We start from the raw sequence: 11,319 nt of genomic DNA, 5'->3' as shown, positions 1-11,319 counted from the left end.
TTTGTGACAGTTGGTTTAACATACTGGGCCAAGGTGTCTAAATACACATTGGGGGTCTTAGTGGGGCTACCAAAAACCATCACCTCAGTCTTTTTATCATTGAGTTTTAAAAAGTTAAGAGACATCCAAGCCTTAATGTCATTGAGACACTGAAGTAATGGCTGTGTGGAATATGTGCCTTTTTTCTTTAGAGGGACATAGATCTGACAGTCATCAGCATAAAAGTGGAATGCAATGCCGTGCTTTCTCAGTATAGAACCAAGAGGAAGCATATATAAGGAGATGAGGAGGGGGCCTAGAACTGAGCCCTGTGGGACACCACGCAAGAGAGGAGCAGAGGACGACACAGAAAGCTCGCCCCGCCAAGTAGGACCTGAACCACTCCAGTGCTCTGCCCCTAATGCCCACCCAGTGCTCCAAATGAGAGAGTAAAATGGCATGATTCACTGTATCAAACGCAGCGGTCAAATCTAAAAGCACAAGAACAATAGTCCCCAGCATCAGTAGCTAAAAATATGTCATTAAAAACTTTTAAAAGGGCTGATTCAGTGCTATGAAAGGGTTTAAAAGCAGATTGGAAAACCTCTAAAACATTTTGCTTTTCCAGGAAGGCCATTAACTGGCTGTAAACTACCTTTTCAAGAATTTTGGAAAGAAAAGGACAAGGACAAAAATTTAAAGAGAACTCTGTATCAAGCCTTGTAATCATCAGGCTGCCAACCCTGATAAAGTTAAGAGATGGATGGAGTGGAAATCGTTATAAATCCATTAAAATGTTATGTTAACCAGACTCTAGACTCTGTTGAACACTTGAAAAAAAAAAACCTCTTAAAATGAACTTAAAATAATTATGGAAAAGATTTCCACACAATAATAAATTGCTTTCTATTAGCATTAAGTATTTTTGTCAGACTAACATAATTTGCATGTGTTGGATCAACTATATTAAATTAAGTTGGACTCAACTGCAGTAAATGAATTGATTCCTCTTTAATTAATTAAGTTAGTACAACTCAAGTATATTAAGTTGGAATAACGGATTTGCATGACGCTAAAATAAAGCAATGTAATCACGTGGAAATTTTTCCCATGATTTTTTTGTGTTCATTCAAAGAGTCATTTTTTTGAGTGCTCAATAAATATTACATTTACATTTCTCCCGTGTTTCTACCACTCTCTTGCTAGTGTCTGTATTATACTTGACACACAAAAATTCTTTTGAAATTTACTGTTGAACTAATCGGTCCCTCTGTACTTGTGACTCACAGAAAAGTTTACCCAAACTGATGCTCATGTCAAGACCACTTATAAAAAAAACTCCCAGCTGTGTGAAAAACCTAAAGTGTTTCTAACACCTGTCTACTTTAGCTGGTGTTTAAGTCTATGGCAACTCCAACGATCAAAAGATAAAACACTGTAAACTAGTGTGTGACGACTCCTCCCATTCTCTCTCTGGTTTGTGTCCTAGGAGAAATCACAGCTGTTGCCATTGAGCTAATTGTTTAAAGATGGCCTGATGAATAACATTTGCTCTCGTCACCCCGGCAGATAAGCCCCTTTTTTGCTTTGTTTTAGCTTTCTTTTCAGATGAAATTCATGATTTATCTTTCATGAGCAAGCACTTTGGCAACAATGGGAAGGAAAAACTCCCTTTTAACAGGACGAAACCTCCAGCAGAACCAGGGTCAGGGAGAGGTGGCAATCTGCCAAGGTCAGTAGGAGTGAGAGGAGAAAGACAGGACAAAAGATACCCCAGGTGGCGCACCTGGGGCTTCAGTTTAGGCTTTTTTGCTTGAGTGTTTCATTGCCTATAGGTAATTGTTTTTGACTGTCTTTGGTAGACCATTTTATCCAGTCTTCATAACTGAAATTACTTGATCAGTGCACAAAGGATCAGCTGTAGAAAATATCTGAGCATTTTGAAATTGAGAAAAGAAAAGAAAACTGAGACAACATTAATAAGAAAATGTAAAAGTAAGCAAACTGGTGGTAAAACAGATCACTTCCATGGAAAATGTTGGCAAACATGAGCCAACTGCTGCAACTAGTGAGTCACTAACAATGCAATATGAAAAATGATACAAATTAAACAACTGGAGGTTGTGATTTTAATATTCGTAGTGACCTCAAACTGGTGCAGAAGCCTGATGAATAACATTTGCTCTCTTCTCCCTGGCAGATTATTTCAAGGGTTTAGTCATTGTATCTTTCTTTTTAGATAAAAGTCATGATTTTTTTTTTACTGTTGAACTTGATTATCTGTGTGGTCTCCCTGTTTTTTTGTCTAAACTTGGACCTGGTTTGTGAAAATGAGGGCTTGTCCATTTTAAAACGGGCAAAAAAAGACTTGTTTATTGGGTTTCCGGCCTGCTTTGGGTGACTATTAGAAAGGCTTATTTGTTGTCACTAGAGCAAGTCTGGGAGATCCATATAGATTTGTGGGTTGGTGAAGAACGCACTAGTTTGGTCAGTCTTTTTGCTCATCTGGTTTATTTTCTTGTACAGCACTTGGTTCTTTGTGAATGGTTTGGTGTTAGAATAAGATTCGTCTGCTAGGTGTTTGTATAATGGGTTTCATAGGTAACCTGTAGGAATCCACTGTGTTAGTGTAGTGGGGAACGTGGGAACAACTTATTGTTTCCAGTTGCTTTTTTAAACCACTGATTTAGAGTGTGTAAGAACGCCATACAAGTAACAATCTGAATGCTAGGCTTCAGTTGGCTATTTCTTTTGTGAAAGAGCTTGTTTTGCTTTTTCAATTGAATTCAGTTTCGTTTATATTGTGTCAAATCACAACAACATATGCTTCAAGGCGCTATATATTGTAAGGTAAAAACCCTACAATAATACGAATAAAACAGAATGCCAACAATCATATGACCCCTTGTGAGCAAGCACTTTGGCAACAGTGGGAAGGAAAAAACTCCCTTTTAACAGGAAGAAACCTCCAGCAGAACCAGGGTCAGGGAGGGGCGGGGCCATCTGCCAAGGTCAGTTGGAGTGAGAGGAGAAAGACAGAACAAAAGACATGCTGTGGAAGAGAGCCTGAGATTTATAATAAGTAATATTTAATGCAGCGAGATGTATATACACCACCAATTATTAATTCATGTACTAACAGGGACTTGGAAGAGAGAGACCTAACGTTTAATTATCCAGTTTTTAGTTAGGTTTTTTTTTGTTATTGTTTCTGAGCAGACACAGTCTCTTAGGGGATGGGGTTTTGGGGGGGGATAACAAGTGGAGAGAAGCTGCAGAGAGGCAGACTGCAACTTTACTTCTTGGTCTCAACTCTGGATAGTCACGTTTTGGAGGGTTTAATCACTTTGGCCATATTTCTTGAAATGAGAGCTGCTCCATCCAAAGTGGGATGGATGCCATCTCTCCTAACAAGACCAGGTTTCCTCCAGAAAGTTTGCTAATTATCTATGAAGCTCACATGCTTTTTTTAGACACCACAGACAGGAATTTAAGGAGTGCTAAACATGTCACTCCTGGTCTGATTGGAGAGGGGACCAGAAGAAACGACAGAGTTGGACTTTTTTTTGGCAAAGTTACACACAGATTCAGTATTAATTTTATGGACGTCAGATTGACGTAACCGGGTGTCATTACTGCTGATGTGAGTTAAAACTTGACGTTTACCTTTAGCGAGCAGCTTTAAACTTCCAGTGTCGCCTGCTCTGGTCCCCAGAAGGCAGCTGACTATGGTTGCTGGTGTCTGGGGGTAACTGGGGGTCATTACTGCTGATGTGAGTTAAAACATGCCAACAATCATTGTTCGTTGACGGGTGTGTCGCCAAGTGGGGAAAAATGGTTAGACACATGAATGAGTGGGTGGTGTACCTGGGGCTTCTGTTTAGGCTTTTTTGCTTGAGTGTTTCATTGCTTATAGGTAATTGTTTTTGACTGTCTTTGGTAGACCATTTTATCCAGTCTTCATAACTGAAATTACTTGATCAATGCACAAAGGATCAGCCGTAGAAAATATCTGAGCATTTTAAAATTGAGAAAAGAAAAAAAAAACTGAGACAACATTAATGAGAAAATGTAAAAGTAAGCAAACTGGTGGTAAAACAGATCACTTCCATGGAAAATGTTGGCAAACATGAGCCAACTGCTGCAACTAGTGAGTCACTAACAATGCAATATGAGAAAAAATGAAACAAATTAAAACAATTGGAGGTTGAAAAATGAGAAAGCAAATGGGAAGTGTAGGAGTACAGAGGATGGTGTGATGATCAGTGAGGATGGTGTGACTTCAGTGTGTTGACAGACAAAGTTCAGGAGGCTTATGCTTCATATATATACACACACACACACACACACACACACACACACACACACACACACACACACACACACACACACACACTTCAGAAGTAGCATATTGACAATATTTAGTGAATTTAAGGAAGAAGGGATATCAGACTCATGGAGTTTATCTGTTCTGTGCTGGTACAGTTTCATCAAACTTATCTAATTTAGTAGAAATGGAGCAATTTAAAAATTGTGTACCAGGTAATATTTCAAATTATGTAATTACTTACTTTTGTTTGTCAATCTCTTCTCCTGTTCTATTCAGATATAAACAGGATGCATGAAATGGGTATGAGTGTTTTTCGGTACCAGTGCACAAAAATGAATCGAGCATACAGTTTGATTCATGGGAAAAATTGACTTTGGGATGTGTCCAGCCCTACCTGTGGAGGGAGTTGGCATAATTCTGGGAAACAACCTTGCTGGAGAAGGTGTGTGCTGTCTGAACATGAGATTGAGAGGTTTCCTCTTTGTACAATAACTAGAGCTATGCGTTGAAAAAACAAAGTGATAAAAGGACATAGAAAATGTAGTGAAATATGTAGCATTACCTCTGTCTCTTATCTATCTTTTTTGTAGTGAGTTGGTTCAGAAGCAGAAGTCTGCTTCTGAACCAACTGTTTTGGACTCCTGCCCCTGCAAAAGTTTTTAAAAGTATAGCTCAAGGGTACTTTGTGCAGTCCAATGTCCTGGTGTGCAGATGACTTGTGCAAGGAGATGACTGTTTGAGAATATTGGTCATTTAAGTTGTGGTCCCTGTTAAATTCAGAGAAAGTTTCTTCAAAGTATCCTGTGAGGGTGTAGCATTACATATAGGTGTCTGACAGACATGCAGATGGATCTACCATTATGTCTTTTGGTCTCATTTTAAGAGATTTGTCTCTATAAGACCTCAAAGTCTGGTAACTTGTGCCAGGCTATCACTGTCAAGCAACTTAACCTTTGCATTCCATTGCAACCAAATCAGTGGTAAAAACATTACCATCTGCGAACCTAAGGTGCTCTAGAGCGCTTCCACCAAACAGTTGTTTCTTGGCCGCTCGGATGAGGGTAAGCGCCAACAACAGGTTTCATTGATCACAGTTTTTTTTCTGATACCTCATCACACCTCATTGAGCAGTATATAGATGTTAGAGATGCTCAACACATCAAGCAACGCTTTTACTGTGTTTTCCCTGATAAGAGAGAACAGCTGGAGAAAGTGATTCAACACATGCTAGATAACAGAACAGAAAACTCCAAATCCAGCTGGATATCTCTCAGTTTACTAGTTAAAAACAAAACAAAACCCACATTTAGACAGATTTCAGAAAGTTAAACTCTGTCACAAAAGCAGATGTGTTTCCGTTGCCATTCATTAGCCAAATTTGTGAGTAAATTTAAGGATGCTGGCAGGTCCCTCTGTTTCCTAGAGCCAAGCTGCTCCCACAAAATTTACCAGTCTCACTTCCTAAAAGGTGATGGCTTTTAGTTTGCGTAATATCCCAGCAACATTCCAGTGGCTTATGAACCATGTGGTGACTATTCTTTCTGATTGTGCTGCATAACTTGATGATATGGTCATATGATTAACAGAATTTGGAAAAAACATCTGCAGGCAGCACGTGTATTGTTTGACTGTGAATTTGGCCAAATGTGAGTTTTCTATTGCTACTGTTACCTGTCTGGGATAGGTTGTTTGTCTAGTGGGAGCAAAAGTCCTCAAAGACAGAACTTAGCATGGTGGGGTACTTTTTTAGAAGCTTCTCTGCAGCAGTTGCAAATTGCAATGACCCTCAATTACCTCCTTGAGTTCAAAAGTCAAGGTAAATGAAAATGTCAAAGCTCTCTTGCATCCCTCACCTGTATTGGCAGCTGATATGACATGTCTTCTTTCACTACAAGTAGGTTCTAGTCATGTGGAGGCATGAGCTGTCTTGCTGCAAACAGATGATGTGGCTTTGTAAAGACCAGTTTGTGAATTTTCTTTTCTCGTCAGTGTGTTTCAGTTGAACTATTTGATTCGGAGATGTGTATCTTGGATCTGTCAAAGTGTATACTGACTGTAATCCCCTTACTTTTTGTGTTCCCTCCAGCCCTGCTGTACTTGTGATTAATTTTCCCAAATTGACACACATGTCAAAGCCACATATGAATTTTTAAAGGTTGCAACACAGAGTTCCCAGCTGTGTAAGAAAGTGTTTCCAACATCTCTTATCTTCTTCTGCTAATGAAGTTTAAGGCAGCCCCTACAACCAAAATGCAAAACACTGTGACCTCCCGTTCTCCCTCGATGGTCCTCGCCCCATCTGGATTATGTAGGAAACACAGTAAACAAGCAAGCAATCAACAAACAAGCAAATAAATAAATGAATGCTTTATTTACTGGATAAAACGTGGAGTTCTAGATTTTTAAAAAAATACCTGAATTTCATTCATCACAGCTAAACCATAAACTTCTTGGAGGTCGTGTTAGAACAGTTAACCACACAACCAGAAATATTGTGGCATGTTGGGAGCAGTTTGTTGTAATCTCCTGCCTTGGAACACAGTTTGTTGTTGAGTTTAAGGGAACTGTGTTTACTGTGTCTGTTATAGTTATGCAGCTGAAAAGAGATGTTGCACCATCGGTGAAGCTTTTTGTGGGGTTAATGACCACCTTGGAACTGCAGTGTTAAAGTGTACATGAAACACTTTATTAAGGCTAATTTACAACATGGAGCAACTCTAAAAAAAATCCAGCTTAAAATCCAGCTTCACAGTGTGAACTCTATGATGATTTTTAGTGTATCTATGGTGTAAATTAACACATGAACTGCTTAATGCCACCTTAAATGCAGGGGTTATTGTGACAGCTGAAGCTCAAGTGTTTCTGTGAGTTCTCACCTTAGTAACTCCTGAGCTCACCACAATATTCTTAGTCTGAACATTCATGTCCCGATACTTCAGAGAACATGAAAACTACAAACACGGCAGAAAAGTCTAAATCTGTCACTCCAAATTGTAGCTGTGACACTTACTGCGGTGTCTAGACACCTGCCAATCAAAACAGCCATGTCCCCAACACCATCATCCATGTGGAGGGTTAGAAAAGCCAGCCAGCCTATGAAGGGAGAAATTATCCACAGAGACTTAAAATGTTTTCATAGAAGTGTGTAAAATAGGTTTTTTAAAGCTATAAATGTAGACATTTTAACACAGGAGTCTATAGGCACTGATTCGGTTTTGCTGTTAGCTTCAAGTGGTCTTTGTAGGAATTGCAGTTTTCTGGCATTTCCTCAATACCTTTATTTTTCAGCTGGGTTCGGAGGCTGTTGCTTAACTGGGAGGGTGTAGGGGGATTGGTAACATTCAGAATATCAATTTCAAGCAACCTGAGTTTTATGAAAAACACAGAAAAATGTTCACAGTTTAATTAGTTTACAACTGTGGACAGCAATGGACTTATTTTTCAATATGTGTTCATTTATAACGTGTCAACCACAGTTAAACAAAATCTGCACAAACCGTAAAGGAGAAGATGTTTGACGTATAAACACGAAAGCTGGACTTCCTGCAATGTTGAAAAAACAACTGAGTGTTTATTGTGCTAAAATGCATTCTGGAGAAAATAAATGATGCATTGCCATGACTTAATAACTCCTCTCTGTGGAAATTCCAGAGAATTCTGAGAGGACCCGAAGGGGGGAAATGCAAACTTGTCTGACCGTGTTGACTCAACTGCTGTAATTATTTTTTTTTTTCTACCTGCAATCTTTGTTTAAATTGGCAAAGGTTATCTTCAGAGGTAATCTCACAAACATTATCAGATGATGACAAAATTTTCCCCCAAACTCTTTATCTGCTGTGCTGGGTTTAAATCAACCCTGCTGGTAAACAGAACCTGTTACTGAAAGCAACCACACAGACACCAATGTACATTTTACTTGCAAGGGGAGCGTTGGAGAGCAGTGCTGTGACTCGCCTGTCCAAGCAACTCCAACTCCTCTGCGTCCGCCTCACTCTTTTATTGACAACAGAGGTTACACATAATTCAGTTAACCACGTGACAGTTTTAAAAGAACATGGTGCTTTCTAAATGTATAACATAGCTCTCTGCACTAAGCTACATTCTAAATAAAGATAGCACATTTTGTCAGCAGAGATACTGGAAATATTAGAAGGTTGGAAATAAATACTCTGACTGTCTGGTTCTTTCTACATAATGATGGCCATATTAGGCCACATAAAGGTAATGATTATATATTTATATATCTTAGCACAAAATATTATGTTTCTGAGCTTAAATGACAATACAAAAAATATCAATCTTAACATTCCTCCCTGTTTGTCATTTATTAAGGCACTTACAGTGTTATATGCTTTCAGCTTTGCACTACTTGTATAACATTTTCAGTGCATGCATCATTTTAAACACATATTTCGACCATGTCACCCACGTCACTTTGCTGCAACAGAATATAGTTAGTAAAGGTGTTAGCATCATTTTATTTATCATTGATCTCAGGCATGGTAGGATGCAACCTATAAACAAGCAAAACAATACAAGAGTACAGCAGTACAAGAACAGGGGCCCGTTCTTCGTACCTCGCTTACTACATCCAAGATCAAATGACACATCCAAGATCAAATCATCGCGCCAACTTTGAGCTCGCTAATCCGGTTCTCCGAACACACCTGTTGTTGACGATTAGTACAGCTGGATGAAGTAATCTGAGATCACTGGGTGGCTTAAAAGGGGCTACGCATCGAAACATTGATCGGCAACCCTTTGATTGGTCGGCGAAAATGTCGAAGGAGCGCGCTCAGTATTTTTCGGCAGCAGAGCAAGAACTCTTGATTGAGGGATTTCAGGAGTTTCAGAGTTTAATTAAAACGCAAGGGAACTCTGCAAAGGCTGCAAAAGCAAGGAGAGAGGGCTGGCAGAAAGTTGCTGACAAATTAAACTCGTAAGTAATTTATTATATTATATTACATTATATCCTCTTTCACATTAGAGCCACAACAGGACCCACTAGAACATGGGAACAAGTAAAAGTGAAATATAAGAATATTCCACAGAATGGTAATATTTATCACTTATATTGCTTTTAGTCTCTTGAAAAGAGACCCTGAAATAATCTGTTTGTTTGTTTATAACAGCAACCAAGAAAAGGGCAGAGCAAATAAAGACAGGTGATGGTCCTGCACCCCCTCGTCACACCCCGGCTTTTTGTACTGTGACATTTATTGACATTGTGGGTTTTTTTGTGTGTAGTTTTACATAACACTCCATCACTTTTACCTGTTCCCATGCAAGGGGTGACTGAAGCACAGTAAGTTGGGAGAAAAAAAAAAAAACACCCAGCACGCCCCTGCGGGCGGTTTATCCTTCAAGCTCGGGTCCTCTACCAGAGGCCTGGGAGCTTGAGGGTCCTGCGCAGTATCTTAGCTGTTCCCAGGACTGCGCTCTTCTGGACAGAGATCTCCGATGTTGTTCCCGGGATCTGCTGGAGCCACTCGCCTAGCTTGGGAGTCACCGCACCTAGTGCTCCGATTACCACGGGGACCACCGTTACCTTCACCCTCCACATCCTCTCGAGCTCTTCTCTGAGCCCTTGGTATTTCTCCAGCTTCTCGTGTTCCTTCTTCCTGATATTGCTGTCATTCGGAACCGCTACATCGATCACTACAGCCGTCTTCTTCTGTTTGTCTACCACCACTATGTCCGGTTGGTTAGCCACCACCATTTTGTCCGTCTGCATCTGGAAGTCCCACAGGATCTTAGCTCGGTCATTCTCCATCACCCTTGGGGGCATCTCCCATTTTGACCTCGGGACTTCCAGGTTATACTCGGCACAGATGTTCCTGTACACTATGCCGGCCACTTGGTTATGGCGTTCCATGTATGCCTTGCCTGCTAGCATCTTGCACCCTGCTGTTATGTGCTGGATTGTCTCTGGGGCATCTTTACACAGCCTGCACCTGGGGTCTTGCCTGGTGTGATAGACCCCAGCCTCTATGGATCTTGTGCTCAGAGCTTGTTCTTGTGCTGCCATGATTAGTGCCTCCGTGCTGTCTTTCAGTCCAGCTTTGTCCAGCCACTGGTAGGATTTCTGGATATCAGCCACCTCCTCTATCTGCCGGTGGTACATACCGTGCAGGGGCCTGTCCTTCCATGATGGTTCCTCGCCTTCCTCCTCTTTCTTGGGTTTCTGCTGCCTGAGGTATTCACTGAGCACGCTGTCAGTTGGGGCCATCTTCGTGATGTATTCGTGGATGTTTCTTGTCTCATCCTGGACTGTGGTGCTGACACTCACCAGTCCCCGGCCCCCTTCCTTCCACTTAGCGTACAGCCTCAGGGTGCTGGACTTGGGGTGAAACCCTCCATGCATGGTAAGGAGCTTTCTTGTCTTTATGTCAGTGGCTTCTATCTCCTCCTTTGGCCAGCCTATTACCCCAGCAGGGTACCTGATCACGGGCAGGGCGTAGGTGTTGATGGCCCGGATCTTGTTCTTACCGTTCAGCTGACTCCTCAGGACTTGCCTGACCCTCTGCAGGTACTTGGTGGTTGCAGCTTTCCTAGCGACCTCTTCATGGTTCCCATTCGCTTGCGGGATCCCCAGGTACTTGTAACTGTCCTCTATGTCTGCAATGTTGCCTTCTGGTAGTTCAATCCCCTCAGTTCTGACTACCTTCCCTCTCTTTGTTACCATCCGACTACACTTCTCCAGTCCGAATGACATTCCAATGTCATTGCTGTATAGCCTGGTAGTGTGTATCAGTGAATCGATGTCTCGTTCACTCTTGGCATACAGCTTGATGTCATCCATGTACAGGAGGTGGCTGACAACCGCTCCATTCCGTAGTCGGTATCCGTAGCCAGTCTTGTTAATGATCTCACTGAGGGGGTTCAGGCCTATGCAGAACAGCAGTGGGGACAGGGCATCTCCTTGGTAGATCCCGCACTTGATGGTGAGTTGTGCTATGGGCTTGGAGTTGGCCTCTAGTGTTGTACGCCACATCCCCATTGAGGTCCTG

Source organism: Oreochromis niloticus, linkage group LG5, assembly GCF_001858045.2.
Source record: "Oreochromis niloticus isolate F11D_XX linkage group LG5, O_niloticus_UMD_NMBU, whole genome shotgun sequence".
Classification (NCBI taxonomy): Eukaryota; Metazoa; Chordata; class Actinopteri; order Cichliformes; family Cichlidae; genus Oreochromis; species Oreochromis niloticus.
Note: the sequence above shows the minus strand (reverse complement) of the source record.